The sequence below is a fragment of the Dipodomys merriami genome, unplaced genomic scaffold (genome assembly GCF_024711535.1).
Source record: "Dipodomys merriami isolate MVZ:Mamm:240054 unplaced genomic scaffold, mDipMer1.0.p SCAF_200, whole genome shotgun sequence".
Lineage (NCBI taxonomy): Eukaryota > Metazoa > Chordata > Mammalia > Rodentia > Heteromyidae > Dipodomys > Dipodomys merriami.
In genome coordinates this window covers 1,984,689-1,999,174 of record NW_027203383.1, presented here as the reverse complement: position 1 = coordinate 1,999,174, position 14,486 = coordinate 1,984,689, and the positions used below count along the sequence as shown (strand labels likewise).

General features: G+C 49.5%; 1 protein-coding gene across 2 annotated transcripts in view; it reads left to right on the top strand.

The window, feature by feature from the left end:
- Positions 1-14,486, top strand: part of LOC138833125 (ras and Rab interactor 3-like) — an 87,131-nt gene that overhangs the window by 7,387 nt on the left and 65,258 nt on the right. The window lies entirely within an intron of this gene.

Here is a 14,486-nt window from a genome sequence, read left to right as displayed (position 1 = left end):
CAGCTGAGTCTCTGCAGCTTGGTATTTTTGTGTTGGAGATATCATTTCCAGTAGACCGGAGCAGAGTGCTGGAATATGATATTCCTAGGTGTAAGGTGGCTGTCCTGTGCCTTAGAGAAAACTTGCGCTACATAAAGCTTCACCAGTCCTGCATTGTGCTCGCTCTCACGACACCAGCCATGCATAGTCAGTGCAAGGCCTCTAGACAGAAACACACAGAAAACAGGGTTGCCTACTGAGCCAATGCCCAGAGACTCCCAGGAGCCCAAGCCCTAATAAAGTCTTTACTACACGGTGCGATTGTACCTCTCCACTGCTTGGGCCTCCAAGTCAAGATCATCTTATCTGGAAGGGTGTGGTGTGTGTGTGTGTGTGTGTGTGTGTGTCTGTGTGTCTGTGTGTCTGTGTGTCTGTGTGTCTGTGTGTGTGTCTGTATGTGTGTGTGTGTCTGGGCTGCGTCCTGTCCCTCTGGTCTCAGGGCTGTGGTCCTCTCCCCCCTTGGGTGATGTCTGAAGGTTGGAAAGGACCATGTCCATGGAGGACAGTGGCCAGCCTTAGTGGCTTATCTTCTGTGATTCTAATGGAACAATTCTTGGGGAGGGGCATTTATGAGTGATTCAAGGCAGATAAAGGACAGGGACGCTTGGAGTTCACAGATAGATCTCTACCAAACACCTTCACTTGTATCCTCTGCACTGACTTCAGACATTTTGCCTTTTTTTTTTTTTTTTTGATCATGGGGCTTGAACTCTGGGCCTGGGCGCAGTCCCTCAGCTTTTCAGCTCAAGGCGAGCGCTCTACCGCTTGAGCCACAGCACCACTTCCGATTTTCAGGTGGTTCATTGGAGATCAAAGTCTCACGGTCTTTCCTGCCTGGGTTGGCTTTGAACTGCAGCTCTCAGATCTCAGCCTCCTGAGTAGCTAGGATTACAAGTGTGAGCCACTGACACCCAGCAACCTTTTGCTTCTTGAACTGAGGTCTCCAGGCTCAGTTGACCGGTGAGACACAGCAGGAAACACAAGAGAAGCCCTCAGCAGTGAGTGGCAGAGCCGCAACTCTATCCAGGCCCAGCATGGAGTGTATGCTGACTCTCCCCCAGCCCCTCACCCCTGTGCTGCCCGAGGCTCTGGGCCTGTGGTCTAAGTCCAGTGATGCCTGGCTCAAGGCTGGACTCCTGCTGTCTCTTCCCACCTTAAGAGCCCCACCCAGGAGGGGTGGCCTCCCCCTCTCCCCACCTGACTCCCTGTAGACAAGGGAAGAAGAGGTCAAGAAGGGCCCAAGTCTACCCAAGTCTCCTGTGGCATCTGCTAGCAAAGTCCCTGTTCTTGGAGTCAGGAGGGGGCACATTTGAACCTGGGTGAGGCTCTTCCTTACTTGTGTCTCTGAGGTTTCCCTGTCCCAGGACCTCCCTGCTTCCTACTCCAGCCACATGCCTTAGTCCAGGCAGCCTAGGGAGATTCTCTTCTCTCCACCCTGGAGGCTGGACGTCTCAGATCAAGGCCTCATCCTGGTCCTCAGCCCACTGCCTTAGTCCTCATGAGGCAGAAAGTCTGGCAGTGGCCACCTTTAGAAGGGCACTAACTCCTCACGGGCACACCCTCCAATCACCTAATCACCCCTAATCACCATGTGCTAACCCCTTCACTCAGGGTGGGAAGGGTGAGGGTTTACCAGCTCATGCCTGTCAGGAAGGATACACACATTCAGTCTGCGCAGCCAGTGTCTGGCTTCCTCCATCTTCCCACTCAAAATCTCACCATCTCCCCAGGTGGGCTGGGTGGCATGCGGGCAAAACCACAGGGTGGGCCTGCAGGCCACGGAGGCAGCATGCGCTTGGTGTTGTGAGGTGGCCTGGGCCTGAGAGGCATGCACCCCCTCCTCTCCCGCCCCCCTCCCCCACACCCCCTCCCCCCACCCACTCCAGGACATCACAGACATGCTTGTTTCTGGCAGAGGAAATGTGGTTGCAGCGGCCGCTCGTGGGCTGCAGGCCGGCCCAGCGTCACCCGTGACTGGAGGATATGAGGTACTGACTGCAGTAGTTTCTGCAAGGTGCTGGTCAGGGCTGGCAGTGTCTCGCGTGAGGGCAGCTACCAAGCATCTGTGTTGCATTCTGAGCCCCTTTTACTTCAGAAATGAGGGTTCACTTGGTCATGAAGTAGGTGGGGGCAAACAGCCTCTCTCTGTTTGTCTCTGTCTCTGTCTCTCTCTTTCTCTCTGGCCAGTCCTGGGGCTTGAACTCAGGGCCTAGGTCCTGTCACTGAGCTCCTTTTGCTCAAGGCTAGCACTCTACCACTTGAGCCACAGCTCCACTTCTGGCTTTTTTTGGTAGTTAATTAGAGATAAGAGTCTCAGATGTTCCTGCCCAGGCTGGCTTTGAACCATGATCCTCAGATCTCAGGCTCCTGAGTAGAAAGACTGGCATGAGCCACCAGTGCCTAGCCCCTTTCACTTGTTTTACTGCTGAGAAAACTGAGGCCCAGAGACAGATGGAGATTTTTCCCAGGTCACACAGCAAGCCCATGGCACAGTCTAGAATAAACCCTGACTGGCTCAGCTCCAGATATCTTCCTGCTGACCCAACCTTTCCAGTTGATCACCACTAAGACTGGAAAGGCCAGTCATAGTGCGCTCAGATACTGAGTGAGGACAAGAAGCTCCTTGTCCATTTGTGGGGTGGTGGTGGGCTGTGTGGGGTGCCAAGTAGTTTGGGGCCCCAGGCAGAGGGGCAGCCAGTAGGCCTCAGCCTCCTTGCTCCTATCTCTCCAGTGGGATCCCTGAGAGAAGGAAGGACAGGGCTGGGGTCATTGGAAGCCTAGGGCTTGGTGAGAGCAGGACCAACAGACACCAGGATGGACAGACACTAGGACAGATGGCCTAGGACTGGAATTTCATTTCCTCCAAGAACACCAAGACGGGAGCTATGGCTCGTGGTAATAACACTGCACGTGTGTAGTTTTCCTCTTAAAATTCCTTTTTTTCTTTTCTTTGCATTGAAAAACCAAGTTTGCAAGCAGTACCTGAATTCACACATACTCCAGAAAGATTGAAACCATAGAAAAGTCTAGATCTGCATTGTCCACTGCAGTAGCCACTAGCCACACGTAGCCACTTAACAAATGCAATGAAATTAACTGGGACGAATGCATTTCCAGTAACCACATTGTTACAGGTGCTCCAGAGATACACGTGACTGGTAAACAGTGACTACATTGGATGGTACAGATCTAGAATATTCCATGACAACATGGCTAGACTATGAACTTATGAAAACCTATTGCCAGCCAAAAGTAAATTTAGGAATCATTCTGTTTCCTTTGCAACTGTTTTATGTATTGACATGAGCATGATATCCATAGAGACAACATTCCTGAGTTTATATAACCCTCCATGTTTACAGTTCCTTCAGATCTGCCCAGTTCTTGGCTCTGTGGATACCAGATAGGAAATGAGTAAGAGTGTGGATATGAGAATTGTTCCCTGACTGTATTAGTCAGCTTTCCATGGCTATGACAAAACACCTGAGGTAATCAACTTAACGAAAGAAAGGTTTATTTTTGTTCCAGAGATCTCAGTGCACGGTCACTGGGCTCCGTGGTCCCTAGGCCTGTGCAGGTGCTGAGCTCACATCCTAGTGGGAGCATGTGGTAGAACAGGTATCAGAGGTGGCAGACAGGCAGCAAAGGGAGAAGAGCTGGCTTTATATAATGGAGTGCCTTCTCTGAAAACTGCTAAGCTGTGAATCCACAAATTGGTTAATTCATGGCTGAGGTCAGAGCTCTTGTGGTCCAGTCACTTTGCAAAGGGGCTGCCTTTTAATATTGTGCATCAGGACTGGGGCTGAGGAAGGGGCATTTCCTATCTCAGAAGTAACATAGAGACACACAGGCAGGGTAGGAGCCCCTTCTCTGCTCCTACAGGTTTGTTCTGCCCCTAAGTCAAGACAGTCTATCTATAACTGTGTCTTAGGCTATAAATGAGGGGCTCTGCTTTATGTTGCCTTTACCATTTGTGCCACAGCTCCACTTCCAGCATTTTGCTGGTTACTTGGAAATTAGAGTCTTATGGACTTTCCTGCCTAGGCTGGCTTTCAAACCTCAGTCCTCAGATCTCAGCCTCCTGAGAAGCTAGGGTTACAGGTGTAAGCTACTGGCACCCAGCTCCACAGTTTGTTTTAGATGATCACAAATAATTCTTTTCTTTTCTTTTCTTTTTTGTCTAACAAGGCAGCACAGGCCATACAATGCTGTGCTTTTGTACTTAATCACTTATCCTGGAGAGTTTCCACAGCAGCATCAAGAAAATCCTCATTGTTTTCAGTTGCCTCCTATTCTGTTTACTTAGCTAGTCCCTCCTATTCTGTTTACTTAGCTAGTCCCTCCTTCGTGGATGGTGCTTTTAGGTTGTTTCCAGTCATTGCTTCACTTCAGACAATGCTCCAGTGAGCCCCAGTGAGTCCAAGTGCCCGTGGGTCTTTCTGTACTCTTCTGTACTCTCTTCTGTGTCTGGAAGGATGCTTCCACAGCTGCTGGATCAGAATGCATGTGCATGTGCAGTGTATTCCCAATTGCTAAGTAGCCCTTGGTGAAGGCCGTATTCACTGATGTGCCCGCCCACCTTATGTGAGGGTGTTTTAGGGAGCATTTTCCATGGCTGTGTATTATTTCAGAATCTGCAGGAAATGGAACGGCTAAAATTGCCTTCTTCGTAGGACCAAAGTTTCCTATGGTACTAATATTTCCTTACCTACACCATTGTTGAGTATTTTCTTCTTCAACCACTATTCCGTGGCCTGAGCACACAGAGCCAAGTCCTCCTGACCCTGAAACAGAATCTGAGCGGGAAGGGGCTGAACATGGGGGAAGGAGGTCCTTCACCATTCCTGTCCAGTGTTCCACAACCGCGCATCTCATCGCAGTGGACATCTTTGTCCACTGAGCTTTGTTTGCCTTCAAGGATAACTCTTCAGAGTAGGTTCAAGAAGGTAAAGGGCCTACCATGGTAGTCTTAGCCAAACAGAAGAGCAGCAGTCTGCCACCAGGCGTTCACAGAGCCCCTCTCTGCTACATATAATAAATCCTTCTTGGCCTTTCAATTTCCAGTATAGACACATGGCAGTATAGACACATGATCCGAATTCAGAAGGCAGAAAAGGCTTCGGGGAGGTGCTCCCCCACCCATCACCCGCCTTCCTACCCCTCCAGGTGGTACTTGGCCCCTGTTCTCTCTGTCCTTGGATCAGCTCATCCCAATGTGCATGTGTAACACCATGCACAGGCACAAAGAGGTTAGTGGGACAGGCCTAGTCAGTTCTGGTGTGGGCAGCAAGCGGCTGGAATCCATGAGGCAGAGAAGGTTCTAGAAGGAGGTGGTAGAATTCGGCTCAGGCTGCCAGGAGGCTGAGAGGAGACCCCCAGGTGAAGGCAGAGCAGCTGGGGATAGAAGCAGACAGAGGGCTCTGATGCTGTGAACCACTGGGCATCTGCAAAGGGCAGACCTGGGCAAGGGCAGGCAGACACAGAAGGCCCTCCGCACTGAAGCTGGTTCTGTGGGGGCCATGTGGTGCCCAGTGTGTGCAGGGAAGGCCTGGAAGGGACCAGCAGGAAGGCAGTGATGATAACCAGGTAGTGCCAGACACACCTAGAGGGGCAGGGACCTGCAGCATGCAGAAACGGAAAGCTTGAAGACCTTTGCCCTGCCAGACCCCTTGATGTGGGCTGCGAGGCAAGGCAGCCTGACCTGCTCTCAGCACTTCCGGGGGCCGGAAGACTAACTTCCCCTCTGACAGCCTGTGGGTAGGCCTGGGAGCTGGCCCAGGCTCTTGGGCTCAGCCACAGGATGTCAGGGGCCCCACATCATCATACAAGGCCTGGTCATTTTCTGGGTGAGGGGAAACCTAGGAAAGCTCCTCAGAGCATAGTTTCCTGACACTGTGTTTGGCCAGAACCTTGTGCAGTTCTTCCCCGGGAACCTGGCTGCAAGCATTTGTTGAGTGTTTGTGAGAGACACTTCTGAAAACTGGCTCCTCCTCTTCCATCGTCATGATGCCCGTGATCAGCCTAGCGCTGTGGGCCTTTAGGCACCAAAGCCTGGGCCGGGGGTAGCCAAGGCAGCAGTGGAGGCCCGGCTTTACACACTCAGGAAAAAGATCTGGCAAGAGAAAGCTATGAAAATCTAGCATGGTTGCCTGCCTTCTCTCAGCTATCTGCTGGGCAGGGTCAGCCTGGCTAGGAAAGAAAAGCTGTCAGGTGGCCCCAGCCAAGGGTCAGCTGAGCCACAGACCCATGGAATTCACAGTGCTTGAAGGAACCCCAGTCCTTGGCCTGTTCCTTGGCCCAGTAGGCATGTAACGTGTCTGTTCCTCTTCTATATGGAGCCCTAACATCCCTAGTAGATCCCTGTACTCTCTCTTCAGCCTTCAGCATTCACAGTTCAAACAGTTGCTACCAGGCAGCTGGAGTTCACGTGGAAGTTCAGCCTACTGGCCATTTCAGGTTTAGTCCAACATTTCCTTTCTCCTGAAGAGACCACTGAGCCTGGAACCAGTCCATGGTCTGCGCAAGCTCAATGCCTGTCCCTTATGTCCCGAGGAGTCTTAGCGCTCACCCCCTAAGCCCTTGCTATCTCCCCCATTTCCACAAGTGTGGTCCTGCCCTCAGAACTCTAATTTCCCACAGCTTCTGAGAAGCTACAGAAAAACCAATGCCATCTTAGGTCTTGTTAATAGGAGTAGAGTAACTAGATGGAGGAAGGTGATAGTTACAATTCTAGGGGATTGATTCTTTCCCTGTATGACTGTATACATCAGAGGTGCAGAGACAGACAGATAATCAGAATACTTTTAAAGTATTATGAGGAGGCTCAAACATACTTCATAATGAATGGCCCCCGATGGTTGATTAGGCCAACAAGACTTGAAGACTTTGTCTTCAACACATGGTGCTTAGACAGCTTCACACTCATGTGCAGAGAATGAGATTGGACCCCTATCTCACACCATACATCAAAATGCACTCAAAATAGCACACACACAGACCTGAATGGAAGAGCTAAAACTACAAAACCCTTAGAAGAAAACTGGAGTTTTTGTCACCTCAGATTAGAGGTTGAGGAGTAGGAGTGTAAGTTTGAGGTCATGATGAGTTACACAGTGAGAACTTTTCTTTTAAAATGAGTCAGGTAGGGTGCTGATCACTCCTGCCAGCTTCTCTCCTCACGAGGCTGAGGATGACGATTCAAAGCAGCCTGGGCAGGAAAGTCTGAGACTCTTTTCACTGATTAACCACTAAAAGAAATCCACAAGTAGAGCTGTGACTCAGGTAGTATGCTCAAGCACCAGCATTAAGCAAAAAAAAAAAAAAAAAAAAAAAAAAACAAGAAAGAGGGTGAGGCACTGAGTTCAAGCTCTAGTGCCAACACTAATTAACTGTCTAAATAGCCAATTACAAAAATCACTCAGGTTGGAAATGTGGCTTAGGGGTAGAGTGCTTGCCTAGCATGCATGAAGCCCTAGGTTTGATTCCTCGGGACTACATAAACAGAAAGAGCAGGAAGAGGCGCTGTGGCTCATGTAGTAGAGTGCTAGCCTTGAGCAAAAAGAAGCCCAGGGACAGTGCCCAGGCCCTGAGTTCAAGCCCCAAGAGTAAATAAAAAAAATAGACAAGATCTATAAACAGTGAAGAACCACAGTTTTGGCCATATAATGCACAGGTGATTGACTGATCTCAGCTACCCATGGGACATGCAAATGAAATCCATAGGAGACCCTTCCGCACCATCAGGATGACTGTAACCAACAAGACAGACAGACAGTAACAGTGTTGGAGAGGTGGTGGGGAAACCAGAGCTCCCGTGGCCTGCTGGTGAGAAGGCCAATGCCCACAGTCACCTTGGGAAACAGGGAGGCAGCTCCTCAGAATGCTCCCCATAAAGCTCCCTTATGACCATGAAGTTCCACTCCTACGTATCCTCTGGAGAGAATGGAAAACAAGCGTTCCATACAGGAACTTGCATGTGAATATTAGCAGTGTTATTGGTAATGTCCCACAAGTGGAAACACAAATATTTACCAACTTTGGATGAATAGGTCAAATGTGGCATGTCTATACAATGGACTGTTATTTATGGGTTAAGAGAAGTGAAACACTGATACATTCTATTAGCTGCTGCAACATAGATGACACTTGGAAACATTATGTCAAGTGAAAAGAAACACAAAAGGACACATATTTCTGCTGGGCATGGTGATTACACATTCATATTCCCAATACTTGGGAGACTGAAACAGGAGGATCTTGAGTTTGAAGTCAACCTGGGCTACACTGTCTTGGTTTGTTTGTTTGTTTTTAAGGTTTAGAGCTCATATCTTGTATGCTTCTATTTATAGGGAATATCCAGAATAGGCAAAATCTATAAAGATAATGAGCACATTAGTAGGGCCAGAGTGTGGGATCACTGGGAGGAAACAGGGAATGACTTAGGAATTTTATTTTGAGGGTGATGAAAATGTTCTAAAACTGTTGATTGCCGGGATGGTTATGCAAATATGTTTATACTAAAAGCCGTTATATGAGACTCTTCCAGGTGTTATTAACAAAAGGAAAATCCTAGCTATTCAGTAGGCTGAGATCTGAGAACGGTGATTTGAAACCAGGCTGGACAGGAAAGTCCATGAGACTCCAGTAAACTACCAAAAAAGCCAGAAGTATAGCTGTGGTTCAAGTGGTAGAGCACTTGCTTTGAGCAATAGAAGTTCAGGGCAGTACCCAGGCCCTGAGTTCAAGCCCCGGAACTGGCAGAAAGAAAGAAAGGAAGGAAAAAAAGGAGGAAGGAAAGAAAAAAAAGAAAGAAAGGAAGGAAGGAAGGAAGGAACGAAGGAAGGAAGGAAGGAAGGAAAGAAAGAAAGAAAGAAAGAAAGAAAGAAAGAAAGAAAGAAAGAAAGAAAGAAAGAAAGAAAAGAGGAAATAAAAGAAATTTCTGGATACACGAATGTAAACTCCTAGCTCAGAGGGCATGGGGGAGGGGAAGCAGCTGGTACAGTTGACCTCTGGGTGGCTTTGTGGGAAAGTGGATGACGTCTGAGCCCATAGCTGGGAGAGGTGCTGGGGAGGAGCCTGTCCCTGAAGCTCTGTGAAGTGTAGAAAAAAGCAAAAGGCAACAGAGGAAAAGGGGTGGGGGGGCCAGGGGGAGGAAACAGGGACAGATTTCAGTTAGACAGAAATTGAGAAGTGCTTGCTTCCTGGATCAGGGACAAGGTTGCCCCATGTGGCAGGGAGCTTCCATCCTTGGAGGACTTCAGACAGATAGGACTACTTGCTAGTGATGGTCAGCAGGGACTCGAGTTCTAAGGGAGCATCTGAGAGCCAGGGCAGCTGACATGCAGGGCTGGGCTTCAGCAGGCTACATCTCAGAGGCCTGGCCTACGGTATCCAGAAGCTTTGCAAGTAAGTCATTGAGGTCCGCCTTCAAACCTACTCTGGTCCACCTCCCGCCCCAGTGGGGGTTCCATCAGCCTTCACAGCTCATGTACCACCTTCCTCTCTTTGGGTAGGCCAACTTTTTCCTTCCTTCCTCCCTCTCTTCCTTCCTTCTCTCTTCCCTTCCTTTATTCTTCCTTCCTCCTCTTTCCTTTCCTTCCTCCTTCCTTTCCTTCCTCTCTCCCTTCCTCCCTCCTTTTCTTCCTCCTTCCCTTCCTCCCTTCCTCTTTCCTCATTTCCTCCCTCCCTCCCTTTCTCCCTCTCTCTCTTCTTTCCTCCTTTCTTCCCTCCCTCCCATGCTTTGCTGCTGAGAAAAGCCCTAGAGCACCTGCCCCCGTGCTGCACCTGTGGATCCAGCAAGGACAGCTGGGTACATGGACAGCTGGGAATGAGAGGGCTGCCCGGGCCATCGGCACTCACTGCTCAGGTCATGCCTAGCCTGCCATGCAAGGGCTTCTTGCTCTGGAGCTGCTGGAAAACTCCTGAAGCTGGTTACTTTGCTTACACAGCACTGTTGGTGACTAGGCATCAATGCCAAGGCCCTGCCTTGGCAGGGCCCTCAGCAGAGCCGGAGCTCGGCCCCGGAGAGGCAGGATCTGGAGAATGGATAGCAGGCCCTGTGCCTGGTGGCCTAGCTCATAGGAGGAGCTGGCATAGCAGGCCTGGTTGACAGCAATAATCACAGCTGGAAAACCAAGTGTGGCACAGAGTTGGCTGCAATTCCTCGCTTCTGGCTGCTCCCAGCCAGCCTTGGCGGCATCTTAAGGCAGATACCTTGCTCTGTTGTCTTTCCTTGGTCTTCCAGGGCAGGTGCCTTGGGGGCTGGTTTCTGGAAGCTCTGCCACTTCTTCAACCTAATTGAAGATCCAGACCAGCCCCAGCCTCAGCTGCTCCTCTTTCATCTAGACCTTGCTTGGAGGCCAGGGGCTGCAACTTTTTTCTTTTGGCCATGGGGCTTGAACTCAGGGCCTGAGTGCTGTCCCTGAGCTCTTTTGCTCAAGACAAGTGCTCTACCACTTTGAGCCACAGCGCCACTTCCAGTTTTCTGGTGGTGAATTGGAGATAAGTCTCATGAACTTTCCTGCTGGGATGATTTTGAACTTTGATCCTTAGATCTCAGCCTCCAAAATAGCTTGGATTACAGGCATGAGCCACCAGCACCAGGTTGGGCTGCAGCTTTTGACTTCTTACAGATTCCTCCTGCTCCTAAGAGCCACCACTTTGTCATGTAGCAGGTGCTGGCCATTCCTGGAAAGCACAGTGTGGAGGCTCATCCCTGCCAGGTGTCTGGGGTGACCTCACTCTTAGCTGTTGTCTTTTTGTGGCCACCAGCTGGGTTCAAGGCATGCATGGAGGAGGGAGTGGGGGGATGGCCTCCTGCTGGTTGGTACACTGCCAAGAAAAATGGCTTTTCTTGGTGATTGTGTCTATGTTCATGCCAGTCTACATGTTTCCTGTGTACTTGAACTTGACACAAGCAGACCACAGATATGTGCCTGAGTCACTCCTAACATCAAAGTTTGTAGCAGAAAGAGAACTCCAACTGGGGAGGTAGAGGAATAGAAAAACATTGGCTAACATTTACTGCATTGCATATTCTAAGTCCTTAACAGACACTGTGCTCATTTTTCACAGTTAGCCTATTAAGCAAAGACAAATATACACAATTGATTAAACCAGAGCCTAGAGCAGGGATCACACTGGCTAGAAGCAAACCTAGGGCTCTGAGAACAGCAGGCAGGCTCCATCTGCATGGACCTTTAGGGACAGCTCTGTGGGAGTTCTGAGGGTGGCCTCTTCTCACCAGCCTGTGGTATCATCAGTCTTTTTAATTTTAGCCACTTTTGTGGCTGTATTGGTTGCTGTATTGTGGTTTAAATTTGCATGTCTCTAAAGAACGTGAATTTTGAGTCCTTAGCCCACTTATTAGCGAATTTGTAAGTCTTCTTTGCAGAATCTGTTCCAATCATTTGTCCTCACCCTTTTAAAAAAAAATGATTTACTTGTCTTCTGTTAAATAGATTTTTTTTCTAAAGGAAGGATAGTTTTATTATCTCCATGTATGGGAAAATTAACATTGCTAAATAGATATTTTTGTGAGTATTTTCCCCCAGCCCAATACACAGAAGTCTGAAATGATGGTGCATTTTAATTGATATCTTCCTTTATGCTATTGCTTTTCATGTTTGGTCTAATACTTTTGCCTACTGTTTGGAGAGGATCTTGGGGGAAGAACCAGCCCCTCCCCCCAGTCTGCAAGTGACAGGGTAGAATGAGGGGAGGGGAAGTGCAGAGTTTGTTAGAGGTGATGGACCAGAGGAGCCATGGAAATGGGGGCTTATAAAGAGAATGCCTTAAATATCAGGAAACTGATCTGGATTTTTCAGGCAGTGGGAGTCATGGAGATTTCTAGAACAAGGAAGGGACACGATCACAAACAAGTACAATAACACAGTCTGGGGGAGTGACTCACACTGGAGCCTGGCAGAGTTTCCATTGATCATGCTGAGTAGCAGCACCTGGTATCTCACCAAGCCAACTGTGGAGAGGGCGTGGCTTCACCTTTGGGCTCCTCAAAGACCCAGCAGGCACCCCAGGTTTCCTAGACTCAGGAAGCCCAAGGTCTGCTGTAGGGGCCAGTGAGCAAGCCAGAGGCCCAGCCCTTTCTGGGTTCTGAGGAAGTTGCTTGAATACAGAAACTTAGAGCCAACTTTCCACTGGTTCCTGAGACCGCTGGGCCCGCCTCTTCCCCTCTAGTCTTAGCCCCTCTCACCTCCTTCCCTCCCTGTGGAGTCACTCAAGGTCTGGGAGATTGCCCTTCCTTCTGTCAGGACGTCCTCCCCCAGATACCTCTATCCAGATGTCTAGTTCACTAAACTCACCTTCTGGGGGGAGGCTTTCCCCACTTCCCTGGTCCTTCTTTTTCCCTAGGCAGTACCTCTCTCCCGGAATGGAAATGTCATGAAGGTTTTTGGGAGGGAGCCGTCTCCTCTTTTCCTTCATTTCATTGTGTCCATGCCTGGAAGCTACAGCTGTGGGTCCTGGGAAGCTGGTTGTGGCAGGAGTGACTCAGGTGAACCCCCTCCTCCCCCCACTCCAAGCCCATTTGATGCTGGGTCAGATTCTACAGGAGAAACCTGGGAAGAATGCAGGGCCTACCAAGGGCTACTCAGCAGATGATAGAATCTTCTCATCCCTATTCCCCTCCCTCTCCCCCTCCCCCCCCCACACACACCATCATATCAATGAAGAAGCCAAGGCCCTGAGAGGATAAGACTTGGACCCTTGTTAGTAACCGAGAAAATGGCGCTGGCTGTCTCACAGCTGGAACAGGATCCTGCCTAGCCTCTGGGGAAGGCCTAGAGCAGAGCCAGGATGTTGATTGAAAGGCGCTTTGTGCCCTCCACATTGCCGTGTTTCCAGGTGGGGCTGGAGGAGCCTAATGGCCCCAGGATGCCTCTTTGCTGGGTAATTCTGGTCTTCCTCTTTTCCATTGCCTTCCCAGAGGAAGTACTGGGACTGGAGAGCCAGGTCAGTGCCAGCTGGGCCATCCCCGTCTTGACCTCCAGATGATACTTGGCCAGTCCACAGTCCTGGACAAGCAGGCATGCCCACTCTGCCCTCTGATTCCCACCATTTCCTGGGACCCCCTATTTTCCTAGTGCTCCAGCTCTTGCTTCTGCATGGAGCCCAGGCTGTGGACGCCAGGGCTGAGTGACACACCTACTGCGGTCACAGGGTGTATGGTGGAGACCTCCTCACACCCCCTGCACACAAGCTCACACTCATCTTCACAAGTCCTTCCCACCTCCACCCCCATGCCTTCCTGTCAGGCCCCTGCAAAACAGCCTCTTAATAGGACACAGCTGGACCTGTTGACCCTCCCCTGTGGGAAATGTGGTCTCCTCAGTCTGGATTTCTGGGTCTATCACCCATCCATTGTCCTGTGTTCTTCCATAGGGCTCATCCAGGCTCCATTGTCCCTTCCCTACCTTCAAGCTGGTCCTTACAACAAATACCTTGGATGCTTCTAGAAGGGGTGTCACCCCTGGGCAATGTCACAGAGACTCTTAACAGGCAGGGGCACTGTTCTTCCTTCCTGGGTTTGTTGGTGCCAGCTCTGTGTGATTAGGGTTTCCAGCCTGCAGGTTCAGGGAGAGACTTGGTTCCACGGGGAGAATGAGTGCAAACAACTCATAGCCCATCCTAGGATGCGAGGGCCCAAGGGGTCTCCTTCCCAGCTCTGTGTTGGGAGGGGGTCTTGTGGGAGGGCGTGTCTTGGTTCCCCAGTCCAAATCTCTTAAACCAGCCACAGGGAGGGACAATAGGAAGTAGTTTAGTTTTGCTGTTTATTGAGTCTAGAATCCTCTTCCTCTCCCCACCCTGACATGGTAACACATCCTAGGGGTGAGAGTACAGACTGTTGTATTGGGAGGAATACAAAGGAACCTTCTGGAAATCTTCCATGCCATCATTGTCCATAGTCCTATAATGCAAACCACATAGTAATTTAGAATTTTCTAATGCCCACATTAAAATTGATTTTAATAAGTTATACTTAATCGTACCTAAGATATTATTTCAATATATAAATATAATATATAATGAACTATTTTACGTTATTGTATATATGTGTAATGTATTATACATATATTATATATAATAGAAAAAATTATTCCTTTCTGTACAGACCATCTGTGTTTAAGAGCCAGTAGCTGTAGCATGGGCAGCACAGGTCTCTCCGTCTGGGTGGTAGTTATGGGAGTACAGACTTGTAAAGATGTGGTCAGGGTGCATTTCACTGCCTGACAGTTAAGAATTTTGGAAGGGTTTTTGTTGTTGTAATTGTTGGTGGTGGTGGTGGGTGGGGTTTTTTGGTGTGTGTGTGTCCTTACTGAGGCTTGAACTCAGGGCCTGGGCCCAGTCCCTGACTTTTTTGCTCAAGGTAAGGACTCTACCACTTGAGCTACAGCTCCATTTTTATTTTATTTTTTTGCGGGAAGGGAGTT